General features: G+C 36.0%; 1 protein-coding gene across 1 annotated transcript in view; it reads left to right on the forward strand.

Moving 5' to 3' along the window:
- The window catches only part of C9 (complement C9), an 802,110-nt gene that overhangs the window by 363,581 nt on the left and 421,275 nt on the right, over window positions 1-17,254 (forward strand). The window lies entirely within an intron of this gene.

The following is a 17,254-nucleotide window of genomic DNA, read 5'->3' on the forward strand; positions in this document are numbered from 1 at the left end:
ATATATATATATATATATATATATATATACCACGCACAAAATCACAGAAATGTGCTAACCTTTGTTGTCCTCGGTGCTGCCATATTTGCCATATTTTACATATATTTAGGACCGTGACAAAAGTATTTTAAGAGGCAAGTTATATTAATGCATTAAACCCCAACAGATATTGCTTGCAGTTTGTGAAGTGGTGCAGAGGGATAAAATGTTCAGCCCCTTCTCCTTAGATTACGAAACCATGGGTGAGGAGAAGCTACTGGTTTGAGCTTGAATCCAGGCAGGAGTATATTTTTATCATTTGGAGGATAGTGTACTTTGATAATGAAGAACAGGAAAAGCATAGTTACATGTGAAGAAAGATCGTGTTAATTGAGTTGACAGTGAGTAACTTGGATTAAATATATATTTCCCTGAAAGATAAGTTACTGCACAGTGTTTACATTGAGGACATTTACTAATTCTTGATATTATCTATATAGTTGAGCATGACACCAAGTTGGAAGTAGCAAAAAAAAGAATACTGGGTAAGAAATTGAAGACTGCTTGAAAAGGATGGTAAGCATTACGATGAGTTTGTCAAGAATCTGAAAATCAATCTATATGAAATCAAGCGGCATGTATTTTTTTTTTTGAGTTGCCACACCCTTCTGACACTGAGGAGATAACTGCACAGATGGTGCTGTACTTTTTCTATTCCAATCTGTAAATCATTGTGATGCAGGAATAATGTAAAAGAATCCAAATATGTAGAGAGAGTTGCATCTTTGGGTGTTCGTGTTTTATATATCATCAAACATCGGTGCCTCTACTGGATAAAATGCTGCCTAGCAGATAATCAAGCTGTGAATGGTTTCTCAGGCTGTAAGTAGGTAGCTGAACTGTACCCTCCAGGCATGCATGGTGCAGGAGCACAGGTGTGCCATGCTCATTATCCTAAAGGGAAAGTATCTTATTTGTTTTAAACATGCGAGAGGGATGCCAGCTTGAAGTCTAGGTGGACAGTAAGTAGGGCAGCTGTGTCAGACTTGTTTGAACTGGTGAGCTGGTTGTTGAGAGAGATTGATCCCTTGTAGACATTGCTGTTTGCTGGTCTGATTGTATGTGGTCTTCGTCAGGGCTGTTTCGGGGCTGGTAGTGGTAGCAGCTCCTGCAGCTCCTACTTCTGGTGTTTAGGTGAGCCCAGAGTGATTTATTTAAGGTATTAATTTTGGTTTCGGACTTCATGTCTCCAGCAGTGATTTTACAACCCATACAGGTATGGAAACCATAGTTTGAGGTTGAGAGTATTTGCTATTTGATGGCACATTATGAGTTTTGGTGAAGTAATGATTGATGGGGACAACTTGTTGTAAGGGGATAATGTTATAAGTATATGTGTTGTCTTATTATTATTATTACTTGCACCGCGGCAGCTGATTCGACCAGTGGTTCAGGTCAACACTTTGCATGGGCGGTGGCTCAGTGAGGTGGCTGTTGCATCTGGGGTATTGGCTTAATGGGTGATTTTGGGGGAAGGGAATATTACTGTGGATGTTTGAAGGATTACATCATGATGCATCAGATCTGTGGCCTGCGTTTATATGTGTGGTCTGTTTTCGTACAGGTGAAGGTTTCTGGTAATTAGGGTCAGCCTCTTTGCAGACGACAGTAGGGAACTGGCGTACATAGGGACGCACACTTCATTTATGCAAACGCAATGTTTGTAACAGCAAGAGTAAAGTATGTGAGGTATGGGTCTGTTATGGGGGTAATTGACTTGTTTTTAAGTGCTTTAGCGGTCACTGTTGCGTGCAGGTTGGGTTAAAGAGGATTGTAGAGCAAAGTAACTCAAAGGGGAAGTGGCCAAGGTTCCAGTCTCTTTGGGATGGAGGATTTGGGTCATTCTGGTGTCTGGGCAGTTGATAAACATTGTAAGAATCGGATAGTGTTTAATGTTGTCATTATTATTTTTTTGGGGGGGTTCACTGTGTTTCTTTCTTTCGTAGGGGGTTCTGCAAAAGAAGGCAACATAGAAGTACAGCCCAGTGGTAGTTGAGCCCAAGGTGATCCAGAGTTGGCTGAACAAAGGTGGTGCATTTCATTGGTATGTGATCAGCTATAATGTAATGTGGAGCACTTAAATAAAGTGGCTCACTTTTCATGGGTTACTAACAATGTTAACAAGGATGCTTAAAATTAAAATCCTACACTAATTGTTTAAGGCTTGGCAAGTTAGTCAAGATGTATTTCAAGGGCAGCACCTGATGCCTTATGCTTAGTCTAAAAGGGGACATGGGGAGAACCCCTGGGGTGAATTTACTGTTAACCAGCTAGTTGTTCCATAGTTTATAAGAGGACAAGTGAGGGTTCTATGAAGGGGGGGGATTGATCCAGTTGTCGTATTTTCCAGGAGACTAATCTCTTTCTTAAGCAGCTGTTACTTAATGCTGCATACCAGGTTATGGGCTTAACATTGGGTGTCATGGTTACCTCTGAGTGACTCTTTGGACTCATAGGAAGTGGTTACTTATGTATGACTTTAAATAGTGGTAGAGTTTAAAGGGGCACGGCAGGTATGCGGGTAGTTTGTGGATACATGGGGAGCTGGGAGGTTGGGTTTGACTTTGCTGTAGTGGGATGGACTGACAGGGCTCTGTTTGGGATCTGATGAAGTTCTCCCTTAAGAGGTGTTTTACCTGTTTTAATCACCATAAGTTTATTGCTGGTACATACAAACTGCCTAAGTTTTATCTTCTGCCACAGGCATGGATGCTATGTTATTAGGTTAACTTGGGTAGGTGAGTGAGCAAAGTTGCTGTTTAGTACTTGTTGAAGTCAAGTTGATCCATACAGTGCATTTGCCAAATTTGGTCAGCAGTCACAAGGCCATTCAGGGATCTCTATTGCAATGGAGTTTTAGGCCATTGGAGCAGCACACAGTGAGGTTGCAAGAAGGGGAATGTCGGTGGGCACCAATGGGAAGGTGGGGATGTAGCTGCAATGGAATTGTTTGACTGCTGGATTAGTGGGTACAGACGTTTCAGGTAATTTTATTTGGTAAGTATGCAGGTAGGCATGTCAGTATGGGGTGGCACTCTGGGGTACAGTTACCTATTTACTTTACAGTGTTGGTAGAGGGCCATGAGGTGCTTTGGTGATAGGAAATGGTAATTATTCATAAGGTGTGGTACTTTCTGGGGTGACTAATTTGTCTTCCAGTAGGTATTGATAGTGTTATATACTAGGTTAAGTTGAGAGGGAGTTTCTCAAGAGCCATTTCGTTTATGCTTGAAGAAATTTCATAGGTAGGGTTTTAGGAAGCAATGTCTTCATGATGGTGTGTTTGGATTAAGTTTGTTTAAATAATTTCAGTGGGGTATATTCTGAATTCTGTGGGGGGTAGCGTTAAGGTTATGGGAGGGATGTTAGGTAAGCTTCTTTTTTTTCTTAGATGTCACAGCAGGGTCCATGGTTTATTATACTGCTAGGGTATGGAATGGTTTAGAATTTTCATTGAACTGACTGTTTTTCTTTTCATTACCAAGATGATGTGTGGTGATGGGCATTCTGGTTGACGTGGTGTTTCCCAGCAAGGTCCCAGATGGGGGAAGCATGTTAGTACCGTATGTCTGAGTTGTTACAGGGGTGTGTGATGTGGACATACCTGGCCAAACTCTAGTGGGTGTTAGCTACTGGCTTGAAGGAAGTGGATTCTAAAGTAATGGATTCTGTTGGGGTGGCAGTTCTGATTGGTGGAGTGGCACACAATAAGGCTTCAGTTAAGTGGCACTTAGTTATTGCTGTTAGAAGGATCATCATCTTAGGTCATTTTTTTTTTTTTTTGTCTTTTGGGGCAGCTAGGCATGCAGCAGTTAGATGCAGCGGAATGAATTTCAGGGCTGTTTATCAGGGATCCAGAGTGGTACAGGTTGGATGCAGTTCATTTCAATGAATTTGGGCTGGATTTATTTAACCTTAACTGGGTTTGAAGGTGGAGGTTCTATTGGAAGGTAGTATGGTCTGAAGGGGAACAGCCCTTTGGGCCGGTGGACAGAGAAGAGGGTCAGGATTGACCCTCTTCTGTCCCCCTCAGTAGAGTATTTGGAATTGAGATGGTGATTTGATGGTGGGTGAATTGGAATGGAAATATGGAACTGATGATGATATTAAGGTGAGCAGGGATGCTGCCTTCAGGATTACTAGGGTAAGTGAGCAAGTGGGGGACGCTGCTTATCCAGGGTGAGCGGGTGCACTGCCTTTATGTTTACTGTCTTATTTGTTGCAGTGTTGAATTCTGTGTGCCTCAATAAAGTTTGATGTTTGTTATTCATTTCCATTACAATAAAGGTCATCAAATGTCTTTGGGTGTTTGTGTTTTATTAGGACTGTGACAAAAAAAAAATATCTGAAAAGAACAATATACTGTAGAAGGAACTGCTGCCATTAATGGATGATTATATTAGCAGTACATGTAATGCTTCAATGGAAGAAAAGGAAGAAAAGTTAGTGACTGCTGTAGTGCAGCTGATTCCTCACCAGTGCTGTGAAGTACCAGTTATGGTATTGCTTTCACTAATAGACAACTCCACATATACAACAGGATAGCTTGGAATGTCTTCTGATGAGCAAATAGAAGGCATGGAGGAAGATACACAAAAAAGTCTTTCTTTCAATTTGAAATGTTCAGTAAAGGAGCAAATGGGGCAGACATCAACTGTTGGAGGCCTGATGGGTGGCAGGTATAGGGGACAAAAGCAGCTAGAAAAAAATTACCAACAGTAACTGAAACTAGTCATTTCAATTAAAATTGATAGAACACATAGCTGGAAATATGCAGACTATATATATATATATATAGAGTATATATATATATATATATATATATATATATATATATATATATATATATATATACACACTATATATATATATATATATATATATATATATACACACACACACTTAAATATCTATATATATATATATATATATATATATATATATATATATATATATATATATAAATGTATTTATACACACACACACACACACACACACACACACTTTGAGAAGAGTTTATATAACCACACAAATACTCCTGGGGAAGGCTGGCATGGGTTTTCCAGCTGTGCCCCCTATTCCCAGACTATACGGCAGTACCAGCTGCCACCACCCACTAATATTTATCAGCTGCTCAATGGCCCTTAAAAGGGTGCCCAATTATTACTGTACAATATTATTATCCAATTGGTAGTATAGCCCAGGGCTAATGCTATTATAGTGGCTTTGTACAATTTTACCAAAGGCATGCAAATACCCTAAAGAGCTTAAATTATCTCTGCAAAAACAGCCACAGTTGAAAGGGTTTAAAAATATTTAATAACAAATAGTTAAAACATAAGACAATACTTTTTGCTACACAGTGCTAGTCAAGAGTTCAGAGATCACAGAGAAATACTTAAAATAATTCAGTAGTACAGTTCTGACATCATAGAAAAACACAGTCTAATCTTTCTAGTTTCTAGCTATTTCTAAGAGAAAACACAAGTCTAAGATAAACTTACATATAGAGCAAGACAGTGCTGATGAGTTGGACGGTCAAGACAAAAAATGCTTAATGCTCTCTGATTCTCTCTGTTTTTAAAATCACATTCCTGGTTCACATTAGATCATTCTTCACGCTTCCCTGGCAGAAACTACATTAAAATGATTCACTTCTGGGCAGACACCAGAGCAATAAAGGACATTTATGCATGCAAATTCTGGCCATTAACTCTGGCCTTACAACAATAGGCAGGATGCCTCACTTCAGACTGACTGACTCCGAGTTTTAACATCAAAGAGTCACAATGTGCTTTACTTGGTCAGTAGAGTGTACTGTTGTTACATTCTTTTCAGTTCCACATGTAACACTATTTTTACCATTTAAGACAACAAGCCTGTGGTTTACATTAATATTTACAGATGACAGAATTATCTCCAAAATGTTATTTGGTTAGTCTGGCAGCCTTCATCTATCTTCACCCAATCTCCACAGTAGCCATGTTAAGGGATTGTGGTCTGTAACTACAGTGAATTTCCTTTCATACAGATAAGGCTGAAGTTTCTGCAGTGCCCACAATATAGTTAGACATTCCTTTTCTACAGCTACATAGCATGCCTTCCTGGGTTGGAGCCTAAGACTGAGCTATACCACTAGGTGCTCTTCTTCCTCTGAGGAGACCTGGCTGAGAACAGCCCCCACCCCATGGTTGAAGCATCCACCTGCACAACAAATTATTTGCTGTAACCTGGACTGGCTAACACACGAGGTCCTTCCAAAGCACCTTTAAGCTTCTGAAATACCTGCACACATGCTGGAGTCCACACTACTTTATCTGGCTTGTTTTTCCTTTTCAGGTCTGTAAGGGTAGCAGCTATGATACTATAATTGGGGATAAACTTTCTGTAGTACCCTGCTGTCACTAAGAATGCCCTCACCTGCTGTTTGCTAACAGGGGCAGGCCATGCCTGAATGGCTTCCACTTTGGCAGGTTCCAGCCTGATCTTACCACTCTCCACTTTATGTCCCAGGTAGGAGACCTCTGCCATAACCACCTGACACTTACTGGGCTTAATGGTCAACCCTGCCCTCTGTAGTCTGCCCAGCATCTGATGACATGGTTTAGTTGCTCTTGCAAGGTATGGCTGTAGATGGCAATATCATCCAGGTAAGCAAGAGCAAAATATCCTGCTCCTGCTAGGATATAATCTATCAGCCTCTGCAAAGTTGCTGGGACATTTTTCATTCCAAAGGGCCAATAATGCTAGTCTATTTAGCTGTCTGTGGTGGTTGTCCTGCTTTTTATGTAGGAAAAACTGAGAGAGCATTCAGAGACAGAATATATGAACACCTGTATGACATTAGGACAGGCAAGGATAGTAGCACACTCTTTAAACATTCAGAGGTTTGTGTGTCTTTCTCTGGTTTTAAATTTGGCATTATTGAAGTTGTTAGGAATAATGCCAGAGGAGGTGATTGCAAAAATATTCCATTAAATAAAGAATTGAAATGGCAACTCAGGTTGAGGGCAAACATCCAACCTGGTCTCAATGAATATGTCAGTATCAAACCAGTTTTGCTAGCTAAAGCAGCTAGGGTTTGATACTGTTTTGTTCTAGTGATGATTTAATTTTTCATTTATATCTATGTTTCACTTTTTGTCTTAGTTTCCACAGTAGTTTAGATAGTATTTTATTATTTTAATTATATATTATTGTCTTGTGTAAATTGCAATATGTTCCTTTAAAAGTTTAATTGGATGATTTATGAGGTATTATATAAGTCTTCTGTAGCACCTGTCTTTTTAAGTATCTGATGAAGTCTTATTTAGACGAAAGCGCTTGTACATAAAGCTTATTTCGCCTTCACTCGTGGTTGGATTCTTTTTCATTTCATTGTTGCTTTGTTTTTTTTTTTGTTTGTGAACTTTTTGGTTTTGCCTTTGGATCCATTTGCCGCCTGGGTCGGTGTGTGACTTTTATTTTTCCTTTGGTGCTACATCCTTCAATTTTATCATGGGTGATTCCTCTGGTGATTCTACTGTCATTGGCAGTGAGGAAATGTTCAGTCTGGCCAGCATTGCCAAAACGCAAAGAGAATTTTGTAACGTTCGAGAGGAAGTTACAGCACTTAAAAGTGATCTTTCTAGGCTTATTGACTTGTTAAGCCAGAAAGAGCCAGTTGGTGGCACTGGTCTTCAGCCCATTGAGTCATCCTGTGTACCAGAGACTCTTGCTACGCCTGTTACATTGTGTCCACGCTCGGTACCTGCGAATCATGGTGGGATTCAGACGGAGAGAGGTTGTGGGCCTTCTACCAGTGTTTTTCCTTCAGATGGACAGGTCCGGTCAGTTTTCAATGTTATTAAAGGCAGAATCCAAGAGAATAACCATCAAAGTGGATCGCAGCTTTGCGATAATAATGTCAAAGGTACTGTTCCAAATATTAATTCAACTAATCACGGAGATCTTATGGTTGTTTCTAACGCTACTGTTACTGAAGGTGCCTTTAACAACTCTAATGCACCTTTTGAATTAAAAAATGTTTCCAATGGGTTTTCAACAGGAATTTTGATTTTAATTCTTTTGACAACATTCATTGTGCTTTTCGTGTTTGTGGGGACAATTCCTTTGATACAATGACTTTAAAGGACATGATATTTTCTATGGAAAAGAAACTTTTTAAATATAAATGTTTGCAACTTGATAATCGTTATTTGCATTGTTGTGTGGGACATGGTTTTGTTCCACAAGGTTTAAGAATTTTTAAATATCCATTTGGTGTTGTCTATATGCCTGATGTTTTAAAAGATTTACATCATTATTTTGATGAATGTGGCTTGGGTCTTATTAAAAAACTTATGAAATATAATGATGCAACCATGATGGCTCTGTGTAGGGAGATAAATAGTTTGAATGAGGACATTTTAAAGGATTTACTATTTCCTGAATATGAGCAAATGTATAGGAAAGTTTTGGATAGAATTGATAGAAGAGTCAATAATATTTTTTTAAGGAAACAAAAGAAATTTATGAGAGACAAACAGCAGTACAGTGTCGGGAAAGTGTATCTGGGTCCTATTTCCAAATATACCAACAGTAATAAGAATGTTCGTGTTGGTGTAAGTAGTGGTTTGTCTGATGATGTCAACCCTCCTGTGGTTGACATCCACGATGGGGGGGTGGCCCCTGATAGAAGTATGAGCTCCAACAGACCTTTGGATGAGTTAGATTCTTTTTCAGAGCCACAAGATCCTTTTTTATTCCCCAGGAGATCAGAACAGCTGGCCAGCAAGACCAGACTTCCATCAGACCCAGGTCATTCAGGCAATGGCTATGGGACCAATTACAGTTGGAAAAGAGTGGGGAGGAAGGGGAAATAGTGACAAAGGAAGGTACTGAGGGTATTTTGTCTGAATATAATGGATTCAAAATATTCAATTACACTACTCAAGTATTAGGGAAAGAACATTTCCATTTGTTTTCCAAAGGGTTTAAATATGTCAAAAGTAACCATGGTGATTTAGCGAATCTTTTGGTTGATTTTAAATTATATTTAAGAAAGTTAAATTTAAATATGATTTTTAACAAGATGGATAAAGACAGTCACAATGGTTCACAGGGCCTTAGTAGAAGCAGCACTTATTGTTATACGAAAAAATTGTTACGGATGAAATATATGAAGCATTTTCTAGACATAAGACCCATTCAAGCCTAAGTAATTTAAGTCAGGATGAAATTAAACTTTTTCATTATTTGCAAGGGCAAAAGCAATTTCGTATCATGCAACCTGACAAGGGAGGGGTTGTGGTGCTATTTGATACTGAGGAATATTACAACAACATGACCAACATTTTGTTGGACTCTACTACTTATTCACCCTTATCGATTAATGAAATTAATATAGCATATGGGAGAATCAATTCCATTTTGGAGGAATACTTATTGGAAAATAGGATTGATTACAAGACACATAGATTTTTGAGACAGAATAATTCTATAATAATTCTATAATTCCAACCTTTTTTGGACTACCCAAGGTTCATAAATCTATTACAGCTCCCACATTTCGACCTATTGTATCCGCCAGAAATTCCAAAACTCATCCCTTAGCAGTTTTTGTTGATCATTATACTAAATATATTTTGACAAAAACAGAACATCTATTAAAGGATTCATGGGATTTTCTTAGTAAATTAACTCCTGAGCTGTGGAGTTAGGACGTAAGTTTCCTCACAATTGATGTGAAAGATCTCTTTACATGTACCTCGTGATCAGGGTTATGAATATTTTAGTGATAGTATGTATAAATATTCCTCTTTACACAAGGACCAGATTCCACTGATTTTGGAACTTGTGGAAATTGTACTGGACTACAATTACATCAGTTTTCAAGGTGAACATTTCCAACAGATCAGTGGTGTAGCAATGGGGTCAGCTTGTGCCCCCATTTATGCTAACCTTGTCATGTTGGAGTGGGAGAATAGACATGTTTTTGGTAGTCCTTTTCAAGGGAATATTAAGCTTTATCTCAGGTTCCTTGACGACATTTTTATTTTATGGAAGGGAACCACCGATACCCTTACCATGTTTATGCAGTTTTTGAACAACAGTACTAGTTTTCTTTCTTTTACACACACATGGTGTCCTGACACCATTAATTATTTGGACATTACTGTTGTCAAAACAAACAAGGAGTTCAAATCTAAGGTTTACCGCAAGGATACCTGGTGCAATAGTTATTTGCATTTTGACAGCTATCATCCTATATTTCAAAAGAAAAGCCCTGTGATGGTACAGGCAGTTTGGATAGCTAGGATGACTTCTGATTTGGAAGAACTTAAGAATGAATTTTCTTTCTTGGGTAGCAAGTTCATTGAAAGAAATTACCCCCTAGACATGGTTTGTGATATATTAGGTGAAGTTTACAAGGAATGGGGCAAAAAATATAAGCCTTTGTTAGGTCAACCATTTGTTATATCAGGGTCTCAATTTAGAGATGAAAATAAATTTCAGGGTTCTTGTGTCACAGAGTTTACAACATTTTCTGATACCTTCACCAATATTATTAGTTCTAATTGGTGTGTGTTGAAAAGTAATAAAGACCTTTTGAGGCAGTAGGACCTAAACCCACATTCACTTTTAGGACAGGTAGGAATTTCAAAACAGCTTTTGAACAGATTGACAACAGTGTTCAATTTTTAAACAACAAAAATACTTTTCCGTGTGGTAGTTGTTCTCATTGTCCCTACATTTTTAGAGATCCACATATTAGATTAAAGAATGAGCTAAACAGTTTTGTCAGATTTTGCAAAGGCAACTGCAGAACTAAAATGCTAGTCTATTTAACTGTCTGTGGTGGTTGTCCTGCTTTTTATGTAGGAAAAACCGAGAGAGCATTCAGAGACAGAATATATGAACACCTGTATGACATTAGGACAGGCAAGGATAGTAGCGCACTCTTTAAACATTCAGAGGTCTGTGTGTCTTTCTCTGGTTTTAAATTTGGCATTATTGGGATTCAAAGATGGCCGGCATTCTGTAGACACTGCATATCTACAGCTCTCCAGTTACTCGGAATAAAAATCAACCCTGAGGATATACTACAAGACCTTTTTACACTAATTGTTGGCTATATCTATTCTACTACAACTAAATATTGTTTGTGAGGTGAAAGAACAGGAGAAAATTAATCAAACTCACAGGATTAGAGCTGATTGTCTGTCTGACTCTGAACAGTGCATTAAACAAAGGAACTGCCTGACTAGTAATCGTGGATATTTACTAGTTAAGTTTTACTAGAGTTTTGCTTTGCTTCACAATGTCAAAAGAGGAAAAAAGTATGGAAACAACAACAACTAAAACCAAATTATCAGCACTTCAGTCACCAGAAAAAGATTCAACAATAAAAAGGCAGAAGACTATAAAACAGCAGGAACTTTTAAAAGCTGGAATGACAAATAAACCGGATCAACTGGCTAACATGGAAGATATTAAAACTGCTTTGTTGCCCATTCAAGAAGCTTTGAAAGAACTATCAAACCAGGTACTTTCTTTTGGTGCCACATGCAGTCAAATTCTTGAAAGGATGGATAAATCGGAAGCTAGAATATCCGAAAATGAGGACAGAATAACACTGCTTACAAAAAAAACAGACATTCATGAAATGGATCCAGTCTATGCAAAATAAAATTCTGGACTTGGAGGCAAGATCCAGAAGGAACAACATAATTATTAGAGGAATTCCAGAAACTATCCAATATAATGATTTAATTTCTACCATCATACAAATATTTGAAATATTGTTCAATGACTCTGACATTGCTAAGCAAATAGTTATAGAAAGAGCCCATAGAGCTCTCAGAGAAACACAAGCTTCAAACATACCTAGACCAGTTTACATCAAAATACTCAACTACCAGGATGTAAATAAAATAATTCTAACTGTTAAAAAGAATGGAGGTTATATTATGTGGCAAAATAATAGAGTTTCTATGGGTCAGGATTTACCATTGCAAATAAGACAAGCCAGACAAGCATTATCTCCATACTGTAAGTTCCTCATTGAAAAGAACATTAAATTTCAAATGAAATACCCTAACACATTATTTTTTACAGTTGATGGATCAAAATATTCCATATCTACAAGAAAAGAAGCAAAAGTTACCTTTCTGAAGATTTTTAAGTCTCTTCCAGCTTCGGAAGCTAAACTTGGCCATTCAGTCTGTTTACAGCAACGTGGATACTGGGATTCCATGCTTACTACGTCTCGAGGCTCTGAAATGCTTTGTTTGTTCTATTTTCTTCACCAGGCCCCTTGGTAAATATTTACTTAGTTTCTTTTTGCAGCTCCAGCTCGTCCACGAAGATTTCCCAAACTTTTATGGCTTCTACGAACTGTATCCCTTCGCGAGGTAACAGGAAGTCCTTTGGGTGCTACTGAGGGTCCGCTTTCGAGGTGGCGCATCTGGAAGTCCGTCCATGTAATGGTTCCCCTATCGCGAATTCGAAGACAGGATTACATGACCAGGAAGTAGAAACATCTTTGTGGAAGAAGGGGAAGCTAGTTGGACTGTAAAACAAGTGTCCGTGGACATTTAATGTATGTTACAGCTTTTATTTCTTTAAAGGGAACTGTGAATCCATTCAGGTAGGATTAAAACTGAACTAATAATGTACTGGTTAAAATGTGTTATTTAACTGAATGGTAGAAGTAGGATAACTTTATCATAATTATGCTATTTTCTTAGGTAGTTTTTCCTGAATGTGGTTGTACTAATAACATGGTAGTATACTGTAATATTTATTTTCCTGTCTTAATGATGTGTTTTATACTGCAAATGCTTAGATACAAAGGGGATTTAGTGTTGGGATAGTTAGTGGATTAAAAGACCAGAAGATATTATATTCTGGCATTTCTAGGAAAATGGAGGCTATCTTCTTATATACTGGCATGTGGTTCTGACTGTTTGGGGAACTGTTAGTTAGTTATCATTCTATATATTCAAGTACAGTACCCAGTAAGCATAGTTAATGCTATTTGTATTCACCCGTCTTACTGTCATTATAATGTTAAATAAGCTAGATTAGATAAACAAAGTCAGAGCTAATGCTATATTTATAGGTTAAATATTTGTTTTTTCTCTTTCCTAGATAACATAATATATAGTGAATTATCTTGAAACCAATAATATTATTGTTTAATAGGGGTACTGTCATATATCTGTTTAGCTTAGATTTAAATAAGATAGTTAGCTATTTTAGGGTAATACAACCAATTAATATAACTAATATTATACGTGAACTATTAGAGAGGTAGAATAGTAATTTTGAATGTAGTGAAGATCATTTATGTTAACTAAATAATGTGTTCAAGAGCTGTAGATAGTTATCAGTGTTTATTAAGGAATGTTTGGGTTAGGCTTTGTAGAGTTAGATGTAGTATTTATAGGTTTTTTGCATGTTTTTGGTATTTTATTTTGTAAGATGAAGAATAGATGTTTAGTAAGGCTGTGTACCCATAAAAGTTTTAACTGTGTAAAAAACCTATGTATGTCCTGGTCCAGGGGAATAGTGGATAGACATTGGTTAGGGATGGGACGTCAAGATTGCTTCCAGATATTATATACTGTGCTAATACATTGGAATTTAGTATCGTCTCTTAATTTTAAAATATACTTAAAAGATTTAAAAATCTTAGTATGTGGATAGTAGACTCATGGAATACTAAAGGGCTCTAGAACTTGAAAAAAAGGAAATTATTTTTTCATTTATTTCTCCAGTCAAAGGCATGTTTTATTTTATTACAAGAAACCCATTTGACCAATGATCAATGGACTGCCCTTAAGAATAAGAAATGGATTAGAGAGGTGGTAGCTTCGGAATGGACAACTAATAGTGCAGGGGTGGCGATCATTATTAGAAACCAATATCAAGAGAAAATTCTAGATTTTAAAATAGACAAAGAGGGAAGATGGTGTTATGTGATTCTTTCATCTAAACTTTATGATAAACCAGTGATACTTCTTAATATATATGCCCCATGTACCAATCAACAACTTTTTATAACATCACTCTATTTTATACTGAATCAATATAATAATTACTATATAATAATAGGAGGTGATTGGAACACATACCAAGATCCCACATTAGACAAATCAAGCTCATATAGGTCCTTTAATAACCAAGCAGTGATAGCACTACAGGAACTTAAAACAGATTTTAAACTTTATGATCCATTTAAATACACAAATAATCAAATGAATGCAAATAACTTTACATGTTATTCAAGTTGTCATAAAATATGGTGCAGGATCGATTTTTTTCTAATTTCAGACGTACTAATGGCTTTTGACCCCTATGTATCCATACAAGCTAGACATTTGTCGGATCATTCAAGGATTACATTAACTTTCAATAAGGACACTAGTCATAATATACGTCTTAGAGGTTATAGTTGGTCCTTAAATCCATATTTATTAAATAAAGAAAATATAATAAAAGAAGTTCAAGAGACCTTGAATCAGCTATTAGCTGATCTTTCTAAACACCGACATCCATCTGACATAGAAAGGCAACGACCAAAGCACAAATAAGAGGAATTTTTCTTCAAAAGGCTACTTATTATAAGAAAATACATTCGAGAGACATACAAGAATTGGAAACTAAAATTAAATTACTGGATCAGGATTTAATTGGGAATTATAGTAAACAAACTGAAACGGAGTTATTAAAATGTCAGAAGGACCTTTTTTTACTACAAAATAGTAAATTGTCATTTTATGAACAGAAAATGCTGGTTAAATACGCTAATCATATACAGACCCCTTCCAAAGCACTAGCGCATATCATTAATCAATCGAAAATACCTTCTCAGATTTCTGAAATACACTTTAACAATAAAACATACACCAATACTGAAGACATTATTAATGCTTTTGAATTAATATTTTCTCAAGTCTATGGTGAACATCAGGGATTAATTATAAATAAGAGTAATAATGACTTTTTGCAGAAGATTATATTTCTGAAAATTGGTGATGAGTTTATATGAACTTAGTCAAACCAATTTCCTCAGAGGAGATAACAGATACAATTAAGAATTTGAAGCCGCATAAAGCTCCAGGACCGGATGGTTTGACCACGGAATTTTACAAAACTTTTAGTGATACATTGGGGAAAATACTTCCACATGTATTTAACTATATAATTAACAATAAAATTAATGACCCGCACTTTAATGCTTCAAAAACTATTCTTATACCGAAAGAGAATGCTGATTTTGCAAAATCCAGATAACTATAGACCTATTTCACTTTTGAATATAGACATGAAAATTATGACATCAATTTTGGCTAATAGATTGAAGAAGGTAATTAACCTGATAATATCAGAGGAACAAGCTGGTTTTCTAAATGGCAGACAAACTACAGATAATACGTTATCACTTCATACACTGATCTCTTATGCCACTCACAGAAATTGTAATGCTTATGCACTCATAATTGATGCGCAAAAAGCTTTTGATAGAGTTACTTTATAATTTTTGTTTGATATTTTATCATATTTTAATATACCTCATGACTTTATTTTAACATTAAAAAAACTTTATAATAATCCCTATACAAATCTAGTTATTAATAAAAATCTCTCAAAAAGAATACAAATTAAGAATGGTACCCATCAAGGATGTCCGTTATCTCCTATATTATTCAATCTATATTTAGAACCATTATTTCTACATATCAAACAAAATATCTATCACAATGCCCCAATAATATATGGTATGAAAATTTCTATGGCTGCTTTTGCGGATGATCTAAATATTTAGTGTATGACACCTGTTTCAGATACCAAGAAAATATTAAAGGCAGTGGATAACTTTGCAACAATATCCAATTACAAAATAAATTTTAGAAAAACTAAGTTATTTCCTTTAAAGACGCCTATACCCTTTTCGCTTTTACCATTGGTAGGTCAGGTAAAATCTGAAGAAAAAAATAAAATATTTGGGTATTGTTTTTTCAACAGACAACAGAGACTTTTATGTGAATAATGTTAAGTTACTTTGGGAGCATATAGTGTCTGATTTAAAAAGATGGAATAATTTGAAATTACCAATAATGGCAAAGACCTCAATTATTAAAATGAACATACTTCCCAGAATATTATATATCTTTAGAGCTACTCAAGTCCAAATTTCTAGGAAATTCTTCAAACAAATTCATACAGAATTAGGTAGATTTGTATGGGAACCTAGAAAAACTAGGATATCCTATGATAAACTGATGACTCCGAAAAACAGGGGTGGTTTAGAGTTACCAAATTTTGAAGCATATTATTTAATAATAAATGCTAATAGAATTCTAAGAGTGGTTAACTTTGATAGGTCTAGTCCCAAATGGTCACCCAAGTGGTTGATTCTGAATTATAAACATATTACTGGACTGGGTATTAATTGTAAGGCATTACCCTTTTTAAATAAAGATACCCTTAAAATGTATGCTCTGATGGAACATATCAGAGTATATATAATATCAATACAAAATTTGTTTAACTCACTAAATCTCCTACAATATATGATGACTTTTCAACCATTTCATAAGAACCCAAATTTGAAAATTGGTAATCAGCTGATAGATCTTAAAAAATTCCCACTTTTAAGTGATTTAACCATACTTGATTTATATCCCTTCCTTGGTATCTCAATACACGACATGTTAAGAAAGATGAATCTCCCTAACTCATATTTAATTATAATGAGACAGCTAAAGGATCTATCAATAAGTTATTTTAGTAATAGTAATTTTAAAATTAAAGAAGAAGATTTAAACATTTGCCTAAACTTATGGCAAACTCTTACGAAGGACTGTAAATATATAACGGCTTCATATAATTTGATAAAAGATGTGAAATATAATAACCAAATACTTTTATCCAAATACTTGAAGGAGAAATTGTTAATGATTGAAGATAATAAAATAGTGAAAGCAATTCATTTAACCTTAAAATCAGTATCTCTTCAAAAGTTATTATTTACTCAGTTGATGATATTTAATAATGCGTATTACACTCGTCTCACTCTTTATAAATTCAACTCTAAAAACTCACCTAAATGCCCATATTGTATAGACCAAACGGCTGACCTTTTATACATGTTCTGGAGTTGGAAATGTATTTTCAAACTTTGGAATTCTTTAAAAATTCAATTACAAAAAATGGGATATCAACA

The sequence above is a fragment of the Protopterus annectens genome, chromosome 1.part0, assembly GCF_019279795.1.
Source record: "Protopterus annectens isolate FY-2018-M chromosome 1.part0, PAN1.0, whole genome shotgun sequence".
Lineage (NCBI taxonomy): Eukaryota > Metazoa > Chordata > Ceratodontiformes > Protopteridae > Protopterus > Protopterus annectens.